The following is a 24,646-nucleotide window of genomic DNA, read 5'->3' as shown; positions in this document are numbered from 1 at the left end:
AGTAGACATCCAGGGCTTTCCAGCAATATATAATAGTCCATACTTTATTCGAAGAATGACGACGTAACTTGGCGTTGAACGCCAAGTACACGCTGCTGTCTGGAGTTAAACGCTAGAAAAACGTCATTATCCGGAGTTGAACGCCCAAAACACGTCATAACTCAGAGTTCAACTCCAAGAGATGCCTCAGCTCGTGAATTAATCAAGCTCAGCCCAAGCATGCACCAAGTGGGCCCCAGAAGTGGATTTATGCATCAATTACTTACTCATGTAAACCCTAGTAGCTAGTCTAGTATATATAGGACATTTATCTATTGTATTAGACATCTTTGATCTCAGTTTTGTTTTATTCTTCATCTTAGGGGATCATTGATCACGTTAGAGAGGGCTGGCCATTCGGCCATGCCTGGACTCTTTGCTTATGTATTTTCAACGGTGGAGTTTCTGCACACCATAGATTAAGGGTGTGGAGCTCTGCTGTACCTCAAGTATTAATGAAATTCTATTATCTTTTATTCAAATCTCTTTTATTCTTATTCCAAGATATTCATTCGTACCCAAGAACATGATGAATGTGATGAGCCAGATTACCCTCATTATCATTCTCAATTATGAACGCGCGTGATTGACAACCACTTCCGTTCTACATGCAACAGAGCTTGAATGCGTATCTCTTAGATTCCCCAACAGAATCTTCGTGGTATAAGTTAGATAGTTGGCGGCATTTATGAGGGTCCGGAAAGTCTCACCTTGTCTGTGGTATTCCGAGTAGGATCCTGGGAATCCGGAAAGTCCAACCTTGTCTGTGGTGTTCCGAGTAGGATTCCGGTAATGAATGACCGTGACGTGCTTCAAACTTTAACCTGCTGGGCGTTAGTGACAGACGCAAAAGAGGGATTCTATTCCAGTAGGAGCGGGAACCAACCGGTGATTAGCCGTACTGTGACAGAGTGCGTTAGCATAGTTTTCACTGCGAGGATGGGATGTAGCCATCAGCCATGGGTGATGCCTCCAGACTGGTTAGCTGTGCGAGTGACAGCCGCACAGGTTATTTCCCCGTGAGGAATGAAAGTAGCCACAGTTGATGGTGAACCCCTATACAAAGCTTGCCATGGAAAGGAGTAAGAAGGATTGAGTAGAAGGAGTAGGAGAGCAGGCGTCCAAGAGCTCTACAGCATCTCCATCCGCTTATCTGAAATTCCCACCAATGACTCTGCATAAGTGTTCTATCCTTTTTATTATTTCTTCTTTTTATTATTAATTATTCGAAAACCCATAAAACTATTTTAAATTTGCCTAACTGAGATTTGCAAGGTGACCATAGCTTGCTTCATACCAACAATCTCTGTGGATTCGACCCTTACTCACGTAAGGTTTATTACTTGGACGACCCAGTACACTTGCTGGTTAGTTGAACGAGATTGTGAAGGAAATAAACAATGCCCTCAGAGTATACATCCTACAAGTAGAAAGAACAAGTGATCACAATTTCGTCCACCAAGTTTTTGGCGCCGTTGCCGGGGATTGTTCGAGTATGGACAACTGACGGTTCATCTTGTTGCTCAGATTAGGTACTTTTCTTTTCAAAAATCTTTTTCAAAATTTTTCTTTTATTTTTCGTTTTTCCAAAAATGTTTTTCAAAAAAAAAAATTTAATAAAAATACAAAAAAATTAGAAAATCATAAAAATCAAAAATATTTTGTGTTCTTGTTTGAGTCTTGTGTTAATTTTTAAGTTTTGTGTCAATTGCATGCTTTTAAAATTTTTCTTGCATTTTTTCGAAAATCTCATGCATTCATAGTGTTCTTCATGATCTTCAAGTTGTTCTTGACAAGTCTTCTTGTTTGATCTTGATGATTTCTTGTTTTGTGTCTTTTGTTGTTTTTCATGTGCATTTTTGCATTCATATTTTCCATGCATTAAAAATTTCTAAGTTTGGTGTCTTGCATGTTTTCCTTGCATCAAAAAATTTTTCAAAATTATGTTCTTGATGTTCATCATGATCTTCAAAGTGTTCTTGGTGTTCATCTTGACATTCATAGCATTCTTGCATGCATTCATTGTTTTGATCTAAAAATTTCATGCATTGAGTATTTTTGTTGTTTTTCTCTCTCATAATTAAAAATTCAAAAATCAAAAAAATATCTTTTCCTTATTTCCCTCCAAAATTTCGAAATTTTGGGTTGACTTGGTCAAAAATTTTCAAAATTAGTTGTTTCTTACAAGTCAAGTCAAAATTTCAATTTTAAAAATCTTATCTTTTCAAAACTTTTTCAAAAATCATATCTTTTTCATCTCTTTTTATAATTTTCGAAAATTTCAAAAAAATCTTTTTCAAAATATTTTCAAAATCTTTTTCTTATCTTTATATCTAATTTTCGAAAATATGCTAACAATTAATGTGATTGGTTCAAAAATTTGAAGTTTGTTACTTTCTTGTTAAGAAAGGTTCAATCTTTAAAGTTCTAGAATCTTATCTTGTAGTTTCTTGTTAGTTAAGTATTTTTTAAAAAAATTAAATCTTTTTCAAAATATCTTTTTCTTAAAAATCTTTTTATCTTCCATCTTATCTTTTTCAAAAATTTTATCTTTTTCAAAAATTTGATTTCAAAATATCTTATCTAACTTCTTATCTTCTTATCTTTTTCAAATTTTGATTTCAAATCTTTCAACTAACTAACTTCTTGTTTGTTTCTTATCTTTTTCAAAACCACCTAACTACTTTTCCCTCTCTAATTTTCGAAAATTCTCCCTCTCTTTTCAAAAATTCTTTTTGTTTCAAAATTTTAATTTTAATTATCTATTAACTTTAATTTTCGAAATTCACTAACCCCTTTTTAAAAATTAATTTCGAATTCTTCTCTCTCTTCTTTTATCTTCTTCTAATTAATTATTTAATTACTAACACTTCTCTTCACCTCTCTTCATCTAAATCCAAATTCTTCTTCTACCCCTTTCTTCTTCTACTAACATAAAAGAATCTCTATACTGTGACATAGAGGATTCCTTTTTCTTTTCTTGTTTTCTTCTCTTTCTTATGAGCAGGAACAAGGATAAAGGCACTCTTGTTGAAGCTGATCCAGAACCTGAAAGGACTCTGAAGAGAAAATTAAGAGAAGCTAAATTACAACAATCCAGAAATAACCTTTCAGAAATTTTCGAACAGGAGAAGGACATGGCAGACGCAAATAATAATGATAATAATGCAAGGAGAATGCTTGGTGACTTCACAAAACCAACATCCAAGTTTGATGGAAGAAGCATCTCCATTCCTGCCATTGGAGCCAATAACTTTGAGCTTAAGCCTCAACTAGTTGCATTAATGCAACAAAACTGCAAGTTTTATGGGCTTCCATCTGAAGATCCCTATCAGTTTTTAACTGAGTTCTTGCAAGTCTGTGATACTGTAAAGACGAATGGAGTTAATCCTGACGTCTACAGACTCATGCTTTTCCCTTTTGCTGTAAGAGACAAAGCTAGAATATGGTTGGATTCACAACCTAAGGACAGCCTGAACTCTTGGGATAAGCTGGTTACTGCCTTCTTAGATAAGTTCTTTCCTCCTCAAAAACTGAGCAAGCTGAGAGTGGATGTTCAAACCTTTAAGCAAAAAGATGGTGAATCCCTCTATGAAGCTTGGGAAAGATACAAGCAGTTGACCAAGAGATGTCCATCTGACATGTTTTCAGAATGGACCTTATTAGATATATTCTATTATGGTCTCTCTGAATTTTCGAAAATGTCACTGGATCACTCTGCAGGTGGATCTATTCACCTGAAGAAAACGCCTGAAGAGGCACAAGAACTCATTGACATGGTTGCTAACAACCAGTTCATGTATACCTCTGAGAGGAATTCTGTGAATAATGGGGTCCCTCAGAAGAAAGGAGTTCTTGAAATTGATGCTCTGAATGCCATACTGGCTCAGAACAAACTGTTGACTCAACAGGTCAACATAATTTCTCAAAATCTGAATGGATTGCAACATGCAGCCAACAGTACTAGAGAGGCAGCTTCTGAAGAAGCTTATGATCCTGAGAACCCTGCCATGGCAGAGGTTAATTATCTGGGTGAACCATATGGAAACACCTATAACCCATCATGGAGAAATCATCCAAATTTCTCATGGAAGGATCAACAAAAGCCTCAACAAGGCTTTAACAATGGTGGACGCAATAGGCTGAATAATAGTAAGCCATATCCATCATCCTCTCAGCAACAGACAGAGAACTCTGAACAAAATAATTCTAACTTAGCCAATATAGTCTCTGATCTGTCAAAAGCCACTTTCAGTTTCATAAATGAAACAAGATCCTCCATTAGAAATTTGGAGGCACAAGTAGGCCAGCTGAGTAAGAAAGTTATTGAAACTCCTCCCAGTACTCTCCCAAGCAATATAGAAGAAAATCCAAAAGGAGAGTGCAAGGCCATTGATTTAATCAAAGTGGCCGAATGCATAAAGGAGGAGGAGGACGAAAATCCTAGTGAGGCAGACCTCCTGGGACGTCCTTCAAGCAAGAAGGAGTTTCCTAATAAGGATCCTGAGGAATCTGAGGCTCATACAGAGACCATAGAGATTCCATTAAATCTCCTTCTGCCATTCATGAGCTCTGACTATTATTCATCCTCTGAAGAGGATGAAGATGTGACTGGAGAGCAAGTTGCTCAATACTTAGGAGCTATCATGAAGCTGAATGCCAAGTTATTTGGTAATGAGACTTGGGAAAGTGAACCTCCCTTGCTCATTCGTGATTTGGATACTTGGATTCAGGAAACTCTACCTCAAAAGAGACAAGATCCTGGCAAGTTCTTGATACCTTGCACCATTGGCACCATGAGCTTTGAAAAAGCTCTGTGTGATCTTGGGTCAGGGATAAACCTTATGCCACTCTCTGTAATGGAGAAGCTAGGGATCATTGAGGTGCAACCTGCTTTGTTCTCACTGCAATTGGCAGATAAGTCAGTGAGACAAGCTCATGGGATAGTAGAGGACGTGCTTATAAAAGTTGAAGACTTTTACATCCCTGCTGATTTCCTAATCCTAGATACTAGGAAGGAAGATGATGAATGCATCATCCTAGGAAGACCTTTCCTAGCCACAGCAGAAGCTGTGATAGATGTCAACAGAGGAGAGTTAGTCCTTCAATTGAATGGAGAATACCTTGTGTTTCAAGCACATGGCAATCCCTCTGTGACAAAAGAGAGTAAGCATGAAGAGCTTCTCTCAGTTCAAGGTCAAGAAGAGCCCACACAGTCAAACTCTAAGTTTGGTGTTGTGAAGCCACAACCAAACTCTAAGTTTGGTGTTCAAACCCCATATCCAAACTCTAAGTTTGGTGTTGGGACTAGACAACATTGACTTGATTGCTCTGTGGCTCCATGAGAGCCACTGTTAAGCTATTGACATTAAAGAAGCGCTTGTTGGGAGGCAACCCAATTTTATTTATCTAATTTTATTTTATTTTGTTTCTTTGTTATTTTTGTGTTTAATTAGGTACATGATCATGAGGAGTCACGAAAAAAATCAAAAAAATTAAAAACAGAGTCAAAAACAGAAGAAAAAATTTTTTCACCCTGGAGGACGCACGGGCCGGCGTTCAGCGCCCAGAAGATGCATCTGGCCAGCGTTCAGCGCCAGAACATAGCATCTTCCTGGCGCTGAACGCCCAAAACAAGCAACATCCTGGCGTTTAACGCCAGGATGCGCACGCAGAGGACAATCTGGCGCTGAACGCCAGAAACAAGCTTGAAACTGGCGTTCAACGCCAGAATCAAGCATCACATGGGCGTTTAACGCCCAGAACATGCACCAATGGGCGTTTGAACGCCAGAATGGTGCATGAAGGCAATTTACACGCCTATAGGGTGAAGGAATGGTATTTCTTTTCACCTCAGGACCTGTGGACCCCACAGGATCCCCACTTCAGGATCTGTGGACCCCACAGGATCCCCACCTACCTTTTCTTTTAATCCTATTCACACTCTCCTAATCCAAATCTCATTTTCAATGTCACCCTTCCCAAAAACCTTCACCAATCACATCAATTCCTCTTCCCAATTTCCCCATGCACCATTCACATCAACCCCCTTTTCCCCATAAATCCCACCTACCTCCATTACATTCAAATTCAATTTCCCAACCTTTCCCACCCAACATGGCCGAAACCTAACCCTCCCCCCTCCCTATAAATACCTCTCCTTTCTTCTTCATTTTCACACAACACTACCCATTCTTCTCTCATATAGCCGAACCCACTTCTCTCCCTCTCTTCCAATTTCTCTTCTTCTTCTTCTTCTACTCTTCTTTTCTTTTTGCTTGAGGACGAGCAACTTTTAAGTTTGGTGTGGTAAAAAGCCTAGCTTTTTATTTTTCATTCACCATCAATGGCACCCAAGACCGGAGTTTCCTCAAGAAAAGGAAAAGGGAAGGCAAAAGCTTCCACTTCCGAATCATGGGAAAAGGAGAGATTCATCTCCAAGAGCCACCAAGACCACTTCTATGATGTTGCGGCAAAGAAGAGGGTGATCCCTGAGGTCCCCTTCAAGCTCAAAAAGAATGAGTATCCGGAAATCCGACATGAGATCCAAAGGAGAGGGTGGGAAGTCATAACCAACCCCATGCAACAAGTCGGATTACTGATGGTTCAAGAGTTCTATGCTAATGCATGGATCACAAGGAACCATGATCAAAGTATGAACCCGAATCCAAAGAACTATCTCACAATGGTTCGGGGGAAATACTTAGATTTCAGTCCGGAAAATGTGAGGTTGGCGTTTCATCTACCCATGATGCAAGGTGATGAACGCCCCTACACAAGGAGGGTCAACTTCAATCAAAGGTTGGACCAAGTCCTAATGGACATTTGTGTGGAAGGCACCCAATGGAGAGTAGACTCCAAAGGCAAACCGGTCCAACTAAGAAGACTGGACCTCAAGCCTGTAGCTAGAGGATGGTTGGAGTTCATCCAAAGATCCATCATCCCTACAAGCAACCGATCTGAAGTTACTGTGGATCGGGCCATCATGATTCATAGCATCATGATTGGAGAGGAAGTAGAGGTTCATGAAGTCATAGCCAATGAACTCTACAAAATAGCTGACAAGCCTTCATACATGGCACGGCTAGCCTTCCCCCACCTCATATGCCATTTATGCTACTCAGCTGGAGTTATCATAGATGGAGATGTCTCCATTGAAGAAGACAAGCCCATCACCAAGAAAAGGATGGAGCAAACAAGGGAAGTTCCTCACGGCCCCCAAGGAGAACATGAGGAAGTTCATCAACAAATGCCTCATGGAATGCACTTTCCTCCCAACAACTATTGGGAGCAACTCAGTACCTCCTTAGAAGACTTGAGCCAAAACGTGGAACAACTAAGGGTGGAACATCATGAACACGCCCTCACTCTTCAAGAAATAAGAGAAGATCAAAGAGCCATGAGGGAGGAGCAACAAAGGCAAGGAAGGGACATAGAAGAGTTGAAGAACATCATTGGTCCTTCAAGAAGAAGACGCCACTAGAGGTGGATTCATTCCTTGTTCTTTATTTCCTTTCTGTTTTCGGTTTTTAAGTGTTATGTTTGTCTATGTTTTTGTGTTTCTACTTCATGATCATTAGTGTGTAAACCATGCCTTAAAGCTATGAATAAAATCCATTAGTCTTTCACCTCTCTTAAAAGAAAAATGTTTTAATTCAAAAGAACAAGAAGTACATAATTTTCGAAATTATTAGTAAATTTAATTTAATTATATTGATGTGGTGGCAATAATTTTTGTTTTCTGAATGAATGAATGAACAGTGCATATTTTTTGATCTTGTTGTTTATGAGTGTTAAAAATTGTTGGTTCTTGAAAGAATGATGAACAAAGAGAAATGTTATTGATGATCTGAAAAACATCATGAATTTGATTCTTGAAGCAAGAAAAAGCAGTGAAAAAAAAAAGTGGCGAAAATTTTAGCAAAGATCCAAGGCTTTGAGCATTAATGGATAGGAGGGCCCAAGGAAATAAAATCCAGGCCTAAGCGGCTAAATCAAGCTGTCCCTAACCATGTGCTTGTGTCATGAAGGTCCAAGTGAAAAGCTTGAGACTGAATGGTTAAAGTCGTGATCCAAAGCTAAAGAGTGTGCTTAAGAGCTCTGGACACCACTAACTGGGGACTCTAGCAAAGCTGAGTCACAATCTGAAAAGGTTCACCCAGTTATGTGTCTGTGGCATTTGTGTATCCGGTGGTAATACTGGAAGACAAAGTGCTTAGGGCCACGGCCAAGACTCATAAAGTAGCTGTGTTCAAGAATCAACATGCCTAACTAGGAAAGTCAATAACACTATCTGAAATTCTAAGTTCCTAGAGAAGCCAATCACTCTAAACTTCAAAGGAAAAAGTGAGATGCCAAAACTGTTCAGAAGCAAAAAGCTACAAGTCCCGCTCATGTAATTAAATTAATATTCATTGATATTTTGGACTTTATAGTATATTCTCTTCTTTTTATCCTATTTGATTTTCAGTTGCTTGGGGACAAGCAACAATTTAAGTTTGGTGTTGTGATGAGCGGATAATTTATACGCTTTTTGGCATTGTTTTCATATAGTTTTTAGTAAGTTTAAGCTACTTTTAGGGATGTTTTCATTAGTTTTTATGTTAAATTCACATTTCTGGACTTTACTATGAGTTTGTGTGTTTTTCTGTGATTTCAGGTAAATTCTGACTGAAATTGAGGGATTTGAGCAAAACTCTGAAGAAGGCTGACAAAAGGACTGCTGATGCTGTTGGATTCTGACCTCCCTGCACTCGGAATGGATTTTCTGGAGCTACAAACTCCAATTGGCGCGCTCTCAACGGCGTTGGAAAGTAGACATCCAGGGCTTTCCAGCAATATATAATAGTCCATACTTTATTCGAAGAATGACGACGTAACTTGGCGTTGAACGCCAAGTACACGCTGCTGTCTGGAGTTAAACGCCAGAAAAACGTCATTATCCGGAGTTGAACGCCCAAAACACGTCATAACTCAGAGTTCAACTCCAAGAGATGCCTCAGCTCGTGAATTAATCAAGCTCAGCCCAAGCATGCACCAAGTGGGCCCCGGAAGTGGATTTATGCATCAATTACTTACTCATGTAAACCCTAGTAGCTAGTCTAGTATATACAGGACATTTATCTATTGTATTAGACATCTTTGATCTCAGTTTTGTTTTATTCTTCATCTTAGGGGATCATTGGTGGACGAAATTGTGATTCTTAATTAATGGCCCCTTGGCATGTGCCAAAAAGTTAAACTAATTTAACTAACTGATTACTTTCTCGGATCACAACTCCGTTCAACTAACCAGCAAGTGTACTGGGTCGTCCAAGTAATACCTTACGTGAGTAAGGGTCGAATCCACAGAGATTATTGGTTTGAAGCAATCAATATTTATTTTATTAGTCTTAGTTAGGATGTCAACAAGGATTAATTTGGATTAAAAGTGAAATTACTGGATTTGATAAAAGAGGGAACAATGTTACTTTGATTTGCAGCGCTGGAGAATATGTTGGAGTTTTGGAGATGCTTTGTCCTCTGACTTCAACTCTTCCTTGAAATCCTCTTCTCACACGCAGGTTCCTTCCATGGCAAGCTCTATGTAGGGTGTCACCGTTGTCAGCGGCTACTTCCCATCCTCGCAGTGAAAACTATGCTCACGCACTCTGTCACAGTACGGCTAATCACCGGTTGGTTCCCGCTCCTACTGGAATAGAATCACTCTTTTGCGTCTGTCACTAACGCCCAGCAGGTTAAAGTTTGAAGCACGTCACAGTCATTCAATCCCGGAATCCTACTCGGAATACCACAGACAAGGTTTAGACTTTCCGGATTCTCATGAATGCTGCCATCAATCCGGCTTATACCACGAAGATTCTGTTGGGGAATCTAAGAGATATTCATTCAATCTGATGTAGAACGGAGGTGGTTGTCAGGCACACGTTCATGGGTTGAGGAAGGTGATGAGTGTCACAGATCATCACCTTCTCCACAGTTAAGCGCGAATAAACATCTTAGATAAGAACAAGCGTGTTTGAATGGAAAACTAAGGAATTGTATTAAATCATCGAGACGCTGCAGAGCTCCTCACCCCCAACAATGGAGTTTAGAGACTCATGCCGTCACAAAGTATGTAATTCAGATCTGAAAAATGTCAAGAGGTACAAGAATTGTCTGTAAAAGTTGTTTAAATAGTAAACTAATAACCTAGGGTTACAGAAAATGAATAAACTAAGATAATTGGTGCAGAAATCCACTTCTGGGGCCCACTTGGTGTGTGCTGGGGCTGAGACTAAAGCTTTCCACGTGCAAAGGCCTTTCTTGGCGTCAAACTTCAGGTTATGACGTGTTTTGGGCGTTCAACTCCGGATAATGACGTTTTTCTGGCGTTTAACTCCAGACAGCAGCATGAACTTGGCGTTCAACGCCAAGTTACGTCGTCTATCCTCGCTCAAAGTATGGACTATTATATATTGCTGGAAAGCCCTGGATGTCTACTTTCCAACGCCGTTGAGAGCGCGCCAATTGGACTCCTGTAGCTCCAGAAAATCCATTTCGAGTGCAGGGAGGTCAGGATCCAACAACATCAGCAGTCCTTTTTCAGCCTAAGTCAGATTTTTGCTCAGCTCCCTCAATTTCAGCCAGAAAATACCTGAAATCACAGAAAAACATACAAACTCATAGTAAAGTCCAGAAATATGATTTTTGCCTAAAAACTAATAATATTCTACTAAAAACTAACTGAAACATGCTAAAATCTACATGAAATTACCCCCAAAAAGCGTATAAAATATCCGCTCATCACAACACCAAACTTAAACTGTTGCTTGTCCTCAAGCAACTAGATGAATAAAATAGGTTCTAACAGAAATAAAGAAATAATAATATTCTCGAGTTTTAAATGAGGCTCAGATTCTTATTAGATGAGTGGGGCTTGTAGCTTTTTGTCTCTGAACAGTTTTGGCATCTCCCTGTATCTCTAAATTTTCAGAATGATTGGCATCCTTAGGAACTCGGAATTCAGATAGTATTGTTGATTCTTGAACACAGTCATTTTATGAGTCTTGGCTGTGGCCCTAAGCACTTTGTCTTCCAGTATTACCACCGGATACACAAATGCCACAGACACATAACTGGGTGAACCTTTTCAGATTGTGACTCAGCTTTGCTAAAGTCCCCAGTTAGTGGTGTCCAGAGCTCTTAAGCACACTCTTTAGCTTTGAATCACGACTTTAACCATTCAGTCTCAAGCTTTTCACTTGGACCTTCATGACACAAGCACATGGTTAGGGACAGCTTGATTTAGCCGCTTAGGCCTGGATTTTAATTTCCTTGGGCCCTCCTATCCATTAATGCTCAAAGCCTTGGATCTTTGCTAAAATTTTCGCCACTTTTTTTTTTTTTTTGAACTGCTTTTTCTTGCTTCAAGAATCAATTTCATGATTTTTCAGATCCTCAACAATATTTTTCGTGTTCCTCATTCTTTCAGGAGCCAATATTCATCAAATTCAAAGTACATATTATGCACTGTTCAAGCATTCATTCAGAGAACAAAAAGTGTTGCCACCACATATAATTAATTATAAATTTTATTATTAAGAACTCGAAAAATATAAATTACTTCTTTATTCTAAAAGAAAATCTACTACTTTATTCATGCCTAATGATGATGAGAAAAATAAATTATAGCTTAATTGGAAATAAAATCAAAATAGACATCCTAATTACTACTAAATATCTTCTAAGGTTAATTTCTAAAAGGAATAATCTCTACTAAGTTGGAACAGAGAAATTGGAACTCAGCAACCTGTTGTTTTGAGGAGTGGATGCTCCTCTGACTCTTTGGGGTGTGGTTCAAGGATTAATTTTTGGCGCTTCAGCTCCCTTAGATCACGCCCTTGCTCCTCTTGTTCCTTGAGCAGTTTGCAAATCATGCTACCTTGATTATTCTGTTCTTCCTTTATTTGATCCATAGCTTCTTGCAATCTGGAAACAGAAGCCTCAAGTTGTTCCCAATATTCATATTGGGGCAGTTCTGGGAGGGCTTCTTGTGCTCTCCTTCTGACAGGATCCTCTTGTTGCTGTTGCCTGACCATTGATATTCCAGTAATGGGCTTTTCAATTGGGATATATTCAGTTATTCCCATCTTTACTCCAGCCTCTTTGCAAAGCATAGAAACTAGGCTTGGATAAGCCAATTTGGCGTCCTTAGAATTCCTGTTTGCTATTTTATATAGCTCACAGGAGATCAGCTGATGGACTTCCACTTCTTTTCCCAACATGATGCAGTGAATCATGACAGCTCTTTTGATGGTAACTTCAGAATGGTTGCTGGTGGGCAAGATGGAACGACAAATAAAGTCCAGCCAGCCTCTGGCTACTGGTTTTAGATCTTCTCTTTTGAGTTGGACTGGGATGCCAGTTGTACTGGTAGTCCACTTGGCTCCAGGGATGCATATGTCCTCCAGAATCTTGTCCATCCCTTTATTGACCCTCATCATTCTCCTATTAAAGGAGTCTGGGTCATCTTTCAGTTGAGGGATCTTGAATATCTCCCTAATCCTGTCAGCATTGGTATGAATGATTTTTCCTCTGATCACTGTCTTATGGTCAAAGATAGCAGCTCCAATGATTCTTTGCCTTTCTGTCTGCCATAGATTAGCATAGAATTCTTGAACCATATTCTTCCCCACTTTCGTTTCAGGATTGGCCAGAATTTCCCAATTCCTGTTTCGAATTTGCTCTTGGATCTCCGGATATTCATCTTCTTTCAGATCAAATCTGACTTCCGGGATCACTGATCTGTGACTCATTATCTTGTAGTAATGGTCTGAATGTTCTTTAGTTAAGAACTTCCCTTGGTTCCAAAGTGGCTTTGGAACGCTTTCTTTCTTTCCTCTTGGGGCGGTTTGTTTCGCTTTAGGAGCCATGATCAAGAGACATAATAGTTTTTGTGATCACGGGAAAACACACCAAACTTAGAGCTTTGCTTGTCCCCAAGCAAAAGAAAAGAAAGAAGAGGGATAGGAGGAGAGCAATGTGGAATGGTGATGATGAGGAGGGCGCCGAACACAAGATATAGGGAGGGGGGGTGGGCAATTTTCGAAAAAAAATTAAGAAAGAGATAAGATAAAAGATATAATTTAAAAGATATGATCAGAAAAAGATATAATTTTAAAAAGGAAAAGATATGAATCATAATTTAAAAGATAATTTTGAAATTTAATTTTAAAAAGGATTTTTAAAAGGAGTTAAAGATGTGTTGGAAACAAATTTGAAAAGCTGATGGCCTGAATTGGAAAGCCATTTGGCTTTTGGGTTAAGATAAATCTAAAAAATTTGCAATCATTGGATTTTAGAAATTAGGATAAAAACTTTTGGAATTGAAAGTGATAATTTAAAATATGTTTATGCAAGAAATCATGGATTGAAACATAAAAATTTTGAAAAATTGCAAAGAAAAACGAAATTGTACCTCCTCCCACCATCCTGGCGTTAAACGCCCACATGGTGCATGGTTTGGGCGTTTAACGCCCACATGTTGCTTCTCCTGGGCGTTCAACGCCCATGTGATGCTTCTTCCTGGCGTTGAACGCCAGGAGGTCCTTCTTTACTGGGCGTTTTTCTAAACGCCCAGAATGCTAGCAGATTGGCGTTAAACGCCCAGAAGGTGCATCTTTCTGGCGTTTAACGCCCAGAAGATGCTTCTTCTTGGCGTTTAACGCCCAGAAGGCTACCCTTACTGGCGTTAAACGCCCAGTGGGTGCTTCTTTTGGGCGTTTAACGCCCAAAGTATTTCTTACTGGCTTTTTTCATGCCAGTGAGCTTCCAAATTTCTCTGTAACTCTTGGGACTTCAATTAATTACTAATTCACCTTTGAAGATACTTGGACTTAAACCTGTAAAGAAAAGAAAATTTATTTAATCAGTAAATAAACTTTGTAAATGGCTGGGTTGCCTCCCAGCAAGCGCTTCTTTAATGTCATTAGCTGGACTGACACTGATATTCAATGTAATCTCAGTCTTGAGCATTCTTGCTCGAAATTATCTTCAAGATAGTGTTTAACTCTTTGTCCATTGACAATGAACTTTTTGTTAGAGTCACTATCCTGAAGTTCTATGTATCCATATGGTGATACACTTGTGATCACATATGGACCTCTCCACCGGGATTTTAACTTCCCAGGGAATAATCTGAGCCTAGAGTTGAATAGCAGAACTTTTTGTCCTGGTTTAAAGACTCTGGATGACAATTTCTTATCATGCCATCTTTTTGCTTTTTCCTTGTAGATTTTCGCATTTTCAAAAGCATTGAGTCTAAACTCTTCTAGCTCATTTAACTGGAGCAATCGTTTTTCTCCAGCTAATTTGGCATCAAGATTCAGGAATCTGGTTGCCCAGTAGGCCTTGTGTTCCAGTTCCACTGGCAAGTGACATGCCTTTCCATACACAAGCTGGTATGGAGAGGTCCCTATAGGGGTCTTAAATGCTGTTCTGTATGCCCACAGAGCATCATCCAAGCTTCTTGCCCAATCCTTTCTACGGTTAATTACAGTCCGTTCCAGGATTCTTTTAAGTTCTCTATTTGAGACTTCAGCCTGCCCATTAGTTTGTGGGTGATATGGAGTAGCCACCCTGTGGTTGACTCCATAACGTACTAGAGCAGAGTAGAGCTGCTTATTACAGAAATGAGTACCCCCATCACTGATTAACACTCTAGGGATACCAAATCTGCTGAAAATATGTTTCTGGAGGAATTTTAACACTGTTTTAGTGTCATTAGTGGGTGTTGCAATAGCCTCCACCCATTTGGATACATAATCCACTGCCACCAGAATATAGGTGTTTGAGTATGATGGTGGGAAAGGTCCCATGAAGTCAATGCCCCATACATCAAATAACTCAATTTCCAAGATTCCTTGTTGAGGCATAGCATAACTGTGAGGCAGGTTGCCTGATCTCTGGCAACTATCACAGTTAAGCACAAATGCTCGGGAATCTTTATAGAGAGTAGGCCAGTAGAAGCCACTCTGGAGGACTCTTGTGGCTGTTCGTTCACTTCCAAAATGTCCTCCATACTGTGATCCATGGCAATGCCAAAGGATCTTCTGTGCTTCTTCTTTAGGCACATATCTACGGATTACTCCGTCTGCACATCTCTTAAAGAGATATGGTTCATCCCAAAGATAGTACTTTGCATCTGTGATTAATTTCTTTGATTGCACCTTACTGTACTCTTTGGGTATGAATCTTACTGCCTTGTAGTTTGCAATGTCTGCAAACCATGGCACTTCCTGGACGGCTAGTAGTTGCTCATCCGGAAAGGTTTCAGAAATTTCAGTGCGAGGGAGGGACGCCCCTTCCACTGGTTCTATTCGGGACAGGTGATCTGCGACTTGATTTTCTGTCCCTTTTCTGTCTCTTATTTCTATATCAAACTCTTGCAGAAGCAGCACCCATCTGATGAGTCTGGGTTTTGAATCCTGCTTTGTGAGTAGATATTTAAGAGCAGCATGATCAGTGTACACAATCACTTTTGATCCTACTAAGTAGGATCTAAATTTGTCAATGGCGTAAACCACTGCAAGTAGCTCTTTTTCTGTGGTTGTGTAATTCTTCTGTGCATCATTTAGCACACGGCTGGCATAGTAAATGACATGCAGAAGCTTGTCATGCCTTTGTCCCAACACTGCACCAATGGCATGATCACTGGCATCACACATTAGTTCAAATGGTAATGTCCAGTCTGGTGCAGAGATGATTGGTGCTGTAACCAATTTTGCTTTCAGAGTTTCAAATGCCTGCAGACACTCTTCATTAAAGATGAATGGCGTGTCTGCAGCTAGCAGGTTGCTCAGAGGTTTGGCGATTTTTGAAAAATCCTTTATAAACCTCCTATAGAACCCTGCATGTCCCAGAAAGCTTCTGATTGCCTTAACATTAGCAGGTGGTGGTAATTTTTCAATTACTTCCACCTTAGCTTGGTCTACCTCTATCCCCTTGTTCGAAATTTTGTGCCCAAGGACAATTCCTTCAGTCACCATAAAGTGACACTTTTCCCAGTTTAAAACTAGGTTAGTCTCTTGGCATCTTTTCAGAACAAGTGCTAAATGGTTAAGGCAGGAGCTGAATGAGTCTCCAAATACTGAAAAGTCATCCATGAAGACTTCCAGAAATTTTTCCACCATATCAGAAAAAATTGAGAGCATGCACCTCTGAAAGGTTGCAGGTGCATTGCACAGGCCAAATGGCATCCTTCTGTATGCAAATACTCCAGATGGACATGTGAAGGCCGTTTTCTCCTGATCCTGGGGATCTACTGCAATTTGATTATAACCTGAATATCCATCCAGGAAGCAGTAGTATTCATGACCTGCTAGTCTTTCTAGCATCTGGTCTATGAATGGTAAAGGAAAATGATCCTTTCTGGTGGCTGTGTTGAGTCTTCTGTAATCAATGCACATACGCCACCCTGTAACTGTCCTTGTAGGAACCAGTTCATTTTTTCATTATGAACCACTGTCATGCCACCCTTCTTAGGGACAACTTGGACAGGGCTCACCCAGGGGCTGTCAGAAATAGGATAAATAATCCCAGCCTCTAGTAATTTAGTGACCTCTTTTTGCACCACTTCTTTCATAGCTGGGTTCAGCCGCCTTTGTGGTTGAACCACTGGCTTGGCGTCATCCTCCAACAAGATTTTGTGCATGCATCTGGCTGGGCTAATGCCCTTGAGATCACTAATGGACCACCCAAGAGCTGTCTTGTGCGTCCTTAGCACTTGAATTAGTGCTTCCTCTTCCTGTGGCTCTAAGGTAGAGCTTATAATTACAGGAAAGGTCTCACCTTCTCCCAGAAATGCATATTTCAGGGATGGTGGTAATGGTTTGAGCTCGGGTTTTGGAGGTTTCTCCTCTTCTTGAGGGATTTTCAGAGGTTCTATTATTTTCTCTGATTCCTCCAAATCAGGCTGAACATCTTTGAAGATGTCCTCCAGCTCTGATTCGAGACTCTCAGCCATGTTGACCTCTCTTACCAGAGAATCAATGAGATCAACACTCATGCAGTCATTTGGGGTGTCTGGATGTTGCATGGCTTTAACAACATTCAACTTGAACTCTTCCTCATTGACTCTCAAGGTTACTTCCCCTTTTTGAACATCAATGAGGGTTCGGCCAGTTGCTAGGAAAGGTCTTCCTAGAATGAGAGTTGCACTCTTGTGCTCCTCCATTTCCAGCACCACAAAGTCAGTAGGAAAGGCAAATGGCCCAACCTTGACAATCATGTCTTCAATCACGCCTGATGGGTATTTAATGGAGCCATCAGCAAGTTGAAGACATATCCTAGTTGGTTTAATTTCTTCAGCTAAACCAAGCTTTCTGATAGTAGATGCAGGTATTAGGTTGATACTTGCCCTAAGATCACATAAAGCTTGCTTGGTACAAACACCTTCTAATGTGCATGGTATCATAAAGCTCCCAGGATCTTTAAGCTTCTCAGGTAAGCTTTTCAGAATGACTGCACTACATTCTTCAGTGAGGTAAACTTTTTCAGTTTCCCTCCAATCCTTCTTATGACTTAAGATCTCTTTCATGAACTTAGCATAAGAGGGTATTTGCTCAAGTGCTTCTGCAAACGGAATCTTTATTTTAAGAGTCCTGAGATAGTCTGCAAAGCGGGCAAATTGTTTATCCTGTTCCGCTTGGCGGAGTTTTTGAGGATAAGGCATTTTGGCTTTGTATTCCTCAACCTTAGTTACTGCAGTTTTATTACCTACAGAAGTGGGTTGGGAAGCCTTTTTAGAAAGGTCAGCACTTGTATGTGACTGATTCCCCACTGGCATTTGAATGCTAGTGGTGGGAGCTGGAGTGGCGTCAAACGCCACTTCCTTGTTTGTAACTGGCGTTTGAACGCCAGAACCATGCTCCTTTTGGGCGTTTGGTGGGCGAAATTGTGAACAATACTTTTTCACAACTCTCATAATCCCCGGTCATGAACCCCAAAAACTTGGTAGCTCAATACCATGGCATTACACAACTTCGCACAACTAACCAGCAAGTGCACTAGGTCGTCCAAGTAATAAACCTTACGCGAGTAAGGGTCGATCCCACGGAGATTGTTAGTATTGAAGCAAGCTATGGTCATCTTGTAAATCTTAGTCAGGCAAACTCAAATGGTAATGATGGTGATAAACGAAAATAACATAAAGGTAAAGATAGAGATACTTATGTAATTCATTGGTAGGAACTTCAGATAAGCGTATGAAGATGCCTTCCCTTCCGTCTCTCTGCTTTCCTACAGTCTTCATCCAATCCTTCTTACTCCTTTCCATGGCAAACTCGTGTAGGGTCTCACTGTTGTCAGCAGCTACCTCCCATCCTCGCAGTGAAAGCTAATGCACACACTCTGTCACAGTGCTGCCAATCACCGGTGTGGTTCCCTCCCCTACCGGAATAGAATCCAGTGATTCTTTTGCGTCTGTCACTAACGCCCAGTAAGTTACAGGTTTGAAGCACGTCACAGTCATTCAGTCATTGAATCCTACTCAGAATACCACAGACAAGGTTAGACCTTCCGGATTCTCTTGAATGCTGCCATCAATTCTTGCCTATACCACGAAGATTCTGACTTCACGGAATGGCTGGCTCGTTTGTCAGGCGAGCACTCGGTTGTCAGGCGATCAACCATGCATCGTGCAATCAGGAATCCAAGAGATATTCACCAAGCCTCAAGTGCTTGTAGAACAAGAGTGGTTGTCAGTCACTTTGTTCATGGGTGAGAATGGTGATGGGCGTCAATCATCACCTTCATCAAGTTGAAGAACAAGTGATATCTTGGATAAAGAACAAGCGGAATTGAATGGAAGAACAATAGTAATTGCATTAATACTCGAGGTACAGCAGAGCTCCACACCTTAATCTATGGTGTGTAGAAACTCCACCGTTGAAAATACATAAGCATAAGGTCTAGGCATGGCCGAATGGCCAGCCTCCCAATGATCTAAGAACTAAAATGTCCAAAGATTATCTAGAGATCTAAAGTGATCAAAAGATATAAAGATCCAAAGACTTCTAATACAATAGTCACAGGTCCTACTTATAGAAAGCTAGTAACCTAAGGTGTACAGAAATGAGTAAATGACATAAAAATCCACTTCCGGGCCCACTTGGTGTGTGCTTGGGCTGAGCAATGAAGCAAATTTCGTGCAGAGACTCCTCTTGGAGTTAAACGCCAGCTTTAGTGCCAGTTTGGGCGTTTAACTCCCATTTGGGTGCCAGTTCCAGCGTTTAACGCTGGGATTTCCTGAGGTGACTTTGAACGCCGGTTTGGGCCATCAAATCTTGGGCAAAGTATGGACTATCATATATTGCTGGAAAGCCCAGGATGTCTACTTTCCAAAGCCGTTGAGAGCGCGCCAATTGGGCTTCTGTAGCTCCAGAAAATCCACTTCGAGTGCAGGGAGGTCAGAATCCAACAGCATCTGCAGTCCTTTTTGGTCTCAGAATCAGATTTTTGCTCAGGTCCCTCAATTTCAGCCAGAAAATACCTGAAATCACAGAAAAACACACAAACTCATAGTAAAGTCCAGAAAAGTGAATTTTAACTAAAAACTAATAAAAATATACTAAAAACTAACTATATCATAACAAAAACATACTAAAAACAATGCCAAAAAGTATACAAATTATCCGCTCATCACAACACCAAACTTAAATTGTTGCTTGTCCCCAAGCAACTGAAAATCAAATAAGATAAAAAGAAGAGAATATGCAATGAATTCCAAAAACATCTATGAAGATCAGTATTAATTAGATGAGCGGGGCTTTTAACTTTTTGCCTCTGAACAGTTTTGGCATCTCACTCTCTCCTTTGAAATTCAGAATGGTTGGCTTCTTTAGGAACTCAGAATCCAGATAGTGTTAATGATTCTCCTAGTAAAGTATGATGATTCTTGAACACAGCTACTTTATGAGTCTTGGCCGTGGCCCAAAGCACTCTGTCTTCCAGTATTACCACCGGATACATACATGCCACAGACACATAATTGGGTGAACCTTTTCAGATTGTGACTCAGCTTTGCTAAAGTCCCCAATTAGAGGTGTCCAGGGTTCTTAAGCACACTCTTATTTGCCTTGGATCACAACTCTTATTTCTCTATTTCTTTTCGTTTTCTTTCTCTTTTTTTTTTCTTTTTTTTTTTTGATTTTTCTCTTTTTTTTTTTGAATAGCTTTTTCTTGCTTCAAGAATCATTTTTATGATTTTTCAGATCCTCAGTAACATGTCTCCTTTTTCATCATTCTTTCAAGAGCCAACATTCATGAACCACAAATTCAAGATACACATGCACTGTTTAAGCATACATTCAGAGAACAAAATTATTGCCACCACATCAAAATAATTAAACTGTTATAAAATTCAAAATTCATGCACTTCTTTTTCTTTTTCAATTAAGCACATTTTTATTCAAGAAAGGTGATGGATTCATAGGACATTCATAACTTTAAGGCATAGACACTAAGACACTAATGATCACAAGACACAAACATGGATAAACATAAGCATAAAATTCGAAAAACAGAAGAATAAATAACAAGGAAATCAAGGAACGGGTCCACCTTAGTGATGGCGGCTCTTCCTTGCTCTTGAAGATCCTATGGAGTGCTTGAGCTCCTCAATGTCTCTTCCTTGTCTTTGTTGCTCCTCCCTCATGATTCTTTGATCTTCTCTAATCTCATGAAGGATGATGGAGTGTTCTTGATGCTCCACCCTTAGTTGTCCCATGTTGGAACTTAACTCTCCTAGGGAGGTGTTTAGTTGCTCCCAATAGTTTTGTGGAGGAAAATTCATCCCTTGAGGAATCTCAGGGATCTCATGATGAGTAGGATCTCTTGTGTACTCCATCCTTTTCTTGGTGATGGGCTTGTCCTCATCAATGGGGATGTCTCCCTCTATGTCAACTCCAACTGAATAACAGAGGTGACAAATGAGATGAGGAAAGGCTAACCTTGCCAAGGTGGAGGTCTTGTCCGCCGCCTTATAGAGTTCTTGAGCTATGACCTCATGAACCTCTATTTCTTCTCCAATCATGATGCTATGGATCATGATAGCCCGGTCTATGGTAACTTCGGACCGGTTGCTAGTGGGGATGATTGAGCGTTGTATGAACTCTAACCATCCTCTAGCCACGGGCTTGAGGTCATGCCTTCTCAATTGGACCGGCTTTCCTCTTGAATCTTGCTTCCATTGTGCGCCCTCTTCACATATGACTGTGAGGACTTGGTCCAACCTTTGATCAAAGTTGACCCTTCTAGTGTAAGGATGTTCATCTCCTTGCATCATAGGCAAGTTGAACGCTACCCTCACACTCTCCGGACTAAAATCCAAGTATTTCCCCCGAACCATAGTGAGATAATTCTTTGGATTCGGGTTCACACTTTGGTCATGGTTCTTGGTGATCCATGCATTGGCATAGAACTCTTGAACCATCAAGATTCCGACTTGTTGAATGGGGTTGGTAAGAACTTCCCAACCTCTTCTTCGGATCTCATGTCGGATCTCCGGATATTCACCCTTTTTGAGTGAAAAAGGGACCTCGGGGATCACCTTCTTCAAGGCCACAACTTCATAGAAGTGGACTTGATGCACCCTTGAGAGGAATCCATCCATCTCCCATGACTCGGAGGTAGAAGCCTTTGCCTTCCCTTTCCTCTTTCTAGAGGTTTCTCCGGCCTTGGATGCCATAATGGTTATGGAAAAACGAAAAAGCAACGCTTTTACCACACCAAACTTAAAATGTTTGCTCGTCCTCAAGCAAAAGAAGAAAGAAGAGAGTAGAAGAAGAAGAAATGAGGAAGAGGGAGATGGTGGTAAATTCGGCCAAAGAGGGGGAGAAGTGGTGTTTAGGTTGTGTGAAAATGAAGGGTTGAAGAGGGGTATATATAGGAGAGAGGGGGGTGAATGGTTCGGCCATTATGGGTGGGTTTGGGAGGGAAAGTGGTTTGAATTTGAAGGGTGAGGTTGGTGGGGATTTATGAAGGATGGATGTGAGTGGTGAAGAGAAGGGTAGGATTTGATAGGTGAGGGGTTTTTGGGGAAGAGGTGTTGAGGTGATTGGTGAATGGGGGAAGAAGAGAGAGAGTGATGGTAGGGTCCTGTGGGGTCCACAGATCCTGTAGTGTCAAGGAAAAGGCATCCCTGCACCAAATGGCATCAAAATCCACGTTTTGAGCCATTTCTGGCGTTAAACGCCGGGCTGGTGCCCATTCCTGGCGTTTAACGCCAGGTTCTTGCCCTTTACTGGCGTTTAACGCCAGTCTGGTGCCCCTTTCTGGCGTTAAACGCCCAGATGGGTGCCAGACTGGGCGTTAAACGCCCAACTGCTAGGCTGACTGGCGTTTAAACGCCAGCAGCATCTTCCTCCAGGGTGTGCTGTTTTTCTTCCTGTTTTTCATTCTGTTTTTGCTTTTTTCATTGTTTTTGTGACTTCTTATGATCATCAACCTACAAAAAAGATAAAATAACAAAAGAAAATAATTAATTATAAAACATTGGGTTGCCTCCCAACAAGCGCTTCTTTAATGTCATCAGCTTGACAGAGGACTCTCATGGAGCCTCAGAAGTGCTCAGAACCGTGTTGGAACCTCCCAACACCAAACTTAGAGTTTGAATGTGGGGGTTCAACACCAAACTTAGAGTTTGGTTGTGGCCTCCCAACACCAAACTTAGAGTTTGGTTGTGGGGGCTCTGTTTGGCTCTGTTTTGAGAGAAGCTCTTCATGCTTCCTCTCCATGATGACAGAGGGATATCCTTGAGCTTTAAACACCAAGGATTCTTCACTCACTTGAATGATCAACTCACCTCTATCAACATCAATCACAGCCTTTGCTGTGGCTAGGAAGGGTCTGCCAAGGATGATGGATTCATCCATGCATTTCCCAGTCTCTAGGACTATGAAATCAGTAGGAATGTAATGGTCTTCAACTTTAACCAGAACATCCTCTACAAGTCCATAGGCTTGTTTTCTTGAGTTGTCTGCCATCTCTAGTGAGATTTTTGCAGCTTGCACCTCAAAGATCCCTAATTTCTCTATTACAGAGAGGGGCATGAGGTTTACACTTGACCCTAAGTCACACAAGGCCTTTTTGAAGGTCATGGTGCCTATGGTACAAGGTATGGAAAACTTCCCAGGATCTTGCCTCTTTTGAGGTAGTTTCTGCCTAGACAAGTCATTCAGTTCTTTGGTGAGCAAAGGGGATTCATCCTCCCAAGTCTCATTTCCAAATAACTTGTCATTTAGCTTCATGATTGCTCCAAGGTATTTAGCAACTTGCTCTTCAGTGACATACTCATCCTCTTCAGAAGAAGAATACTCATCAGAGCTCATGAATGGCAGAAGTAAGTCCAATGGAATCTCTATGGTCTCATCTTGAGCCTCAGATTCCCAAGGTTCCTCATTGGGGAACTCATTGGAGGTCAGTGGACGCCCAGTGAGGCCTTCCTCAGTGGCGTTCACTGCCTCTTCTTCCTCCCAGAATTCGGCCATATTGATGGCCTTGCACTCTCCTTTTGGATTTTCTTCTGTGTTGCTTGGAAGAGTACTTGGAGGGAGTTCAGTAATTTTCTTGCTCAGCTGACCCACTTGTCCTTCCAGATTTCTGATGGAGGACCTAGTTTCAGTCATGAAACTTTGAGTGGTTTTGATCAGATCAGAGACCATAGTTGCTAAGTCAGAGGTATTCTGCTTAAAACTCTCTGTCTGTTGCTGAGAAGATGATGGAAAAGGCTTGCTATTGCTAAACCTGTTCCTTCCACCATTATTATTGTTGAAACCTTGTTGAGGTCTCTGTTGATCCTTCCATGAAAGATTTGGATGATTCCTCCATGAAGGATTGTAGGCGTTTCCATAGGGTTCTCCCATGTAATTCACCTCTTCTATTGAAGGGTTCTCAGGATCATAAGCTTCTTCCTCAGATGAAGCTTCCTTAGTACTGCTTGGTGCATTTTGCATCCCAGACAGACTTTGAGAAATCATATTGACTTGTTGAGTCAATATTTTATTCTGAGCCAATATGGCATTCAGAGTGTCAATCTCAAGAACTCCTTTCTTCTGACTAGTCCCATTGTTCACAGGATTTCTTTCAGAAGTGTACATGAATTGGTTATTTGCAACCATTTCAATCAGTTCTTGAGCTTCAGTAGGCGTCTTCTTCAGATGAAGAGATCCTCCAGAAGAGCTATCCAAGGACATCTTGGACAGTTCAGAGAGACCATCATAGAAAATACCTATGATGCTCCATTCAGAAAGCATATCAGTGGGACACTTTCTGATCAATTGTTTGTATCTTTCCCAAGCTTCATAGAGGGATTCTCCTTCCTTCTGTCTGAAGGTTTGGACTTCCACTCTAAGCTTACTCAATTTTTGAGGTGGAAAGAACTTTGCCAAGAAGGCATTGACTAGCTTTTCCCAAGAGTCCAGGCTTTCTTTAGGTTGAGAATCCAACCATGTTCTAGCTCTGTCTCTTACAGCAAAAGGGAGTAGCATCAGTCTGTAGACCTCAGGGTCAACCCCATTAGTCTTGACTGTGTCACAGATTTGCAAGAACTCAGCTAAAAACTGATGAG

At 40.7% G+C, this 24,646-nt stretch overlaps 2 non-coding genes across 2 annotated transcripts; one reads left to right on the top strand and one right to left on the bottom strand.

Moving 5' to 3' along the window:
- Window positions 1-3,578: 3,578 nt before the first annotated feature.
- LOC112798844 (small nucleolar RNA R71) lies at window positions 3,579-3,682 on the bottom strand. The gene has a single exon (XR_003200441.1). It is a non-coding gene; the product is annotated as a small nucleolar RNA R71 (small nucleolar RNA).
- A 20,644-nt stretch (window positions 3,683-24,326) lies between these two features.
- On the top strand, window positions 24,327-24,434 carry LOC112798983 (small nucleolar RNA R71). Its single transcript, XR_003200575.1, has one exon. It is a non-coding gene; the product is annotated as a small nucleolar RNA R71 (small nucleolar RNA).
- Window positions 24,435-24,646: the final 212 nt, after the last annotated feature.

Source organism: Arachis hypogaea, chromosome 4 (genome assembly GCF_003086295.3).
Source record: "Arachis hypogaea cultivar Tifrunner chromosome 4, arahy.Tifrunner.gnm2.J5K5, whole genome shotgun sequence".
Lineage (NCBI taxonomy): Eukaryota > Viridiplantae > Streptophyta > Magnoliopsida > Fabales > Fabaceae > Arachis > Arachis hypogaea.
This window is presented reverse-complemented; position numbering and strand designations above follow the sequence as displayed.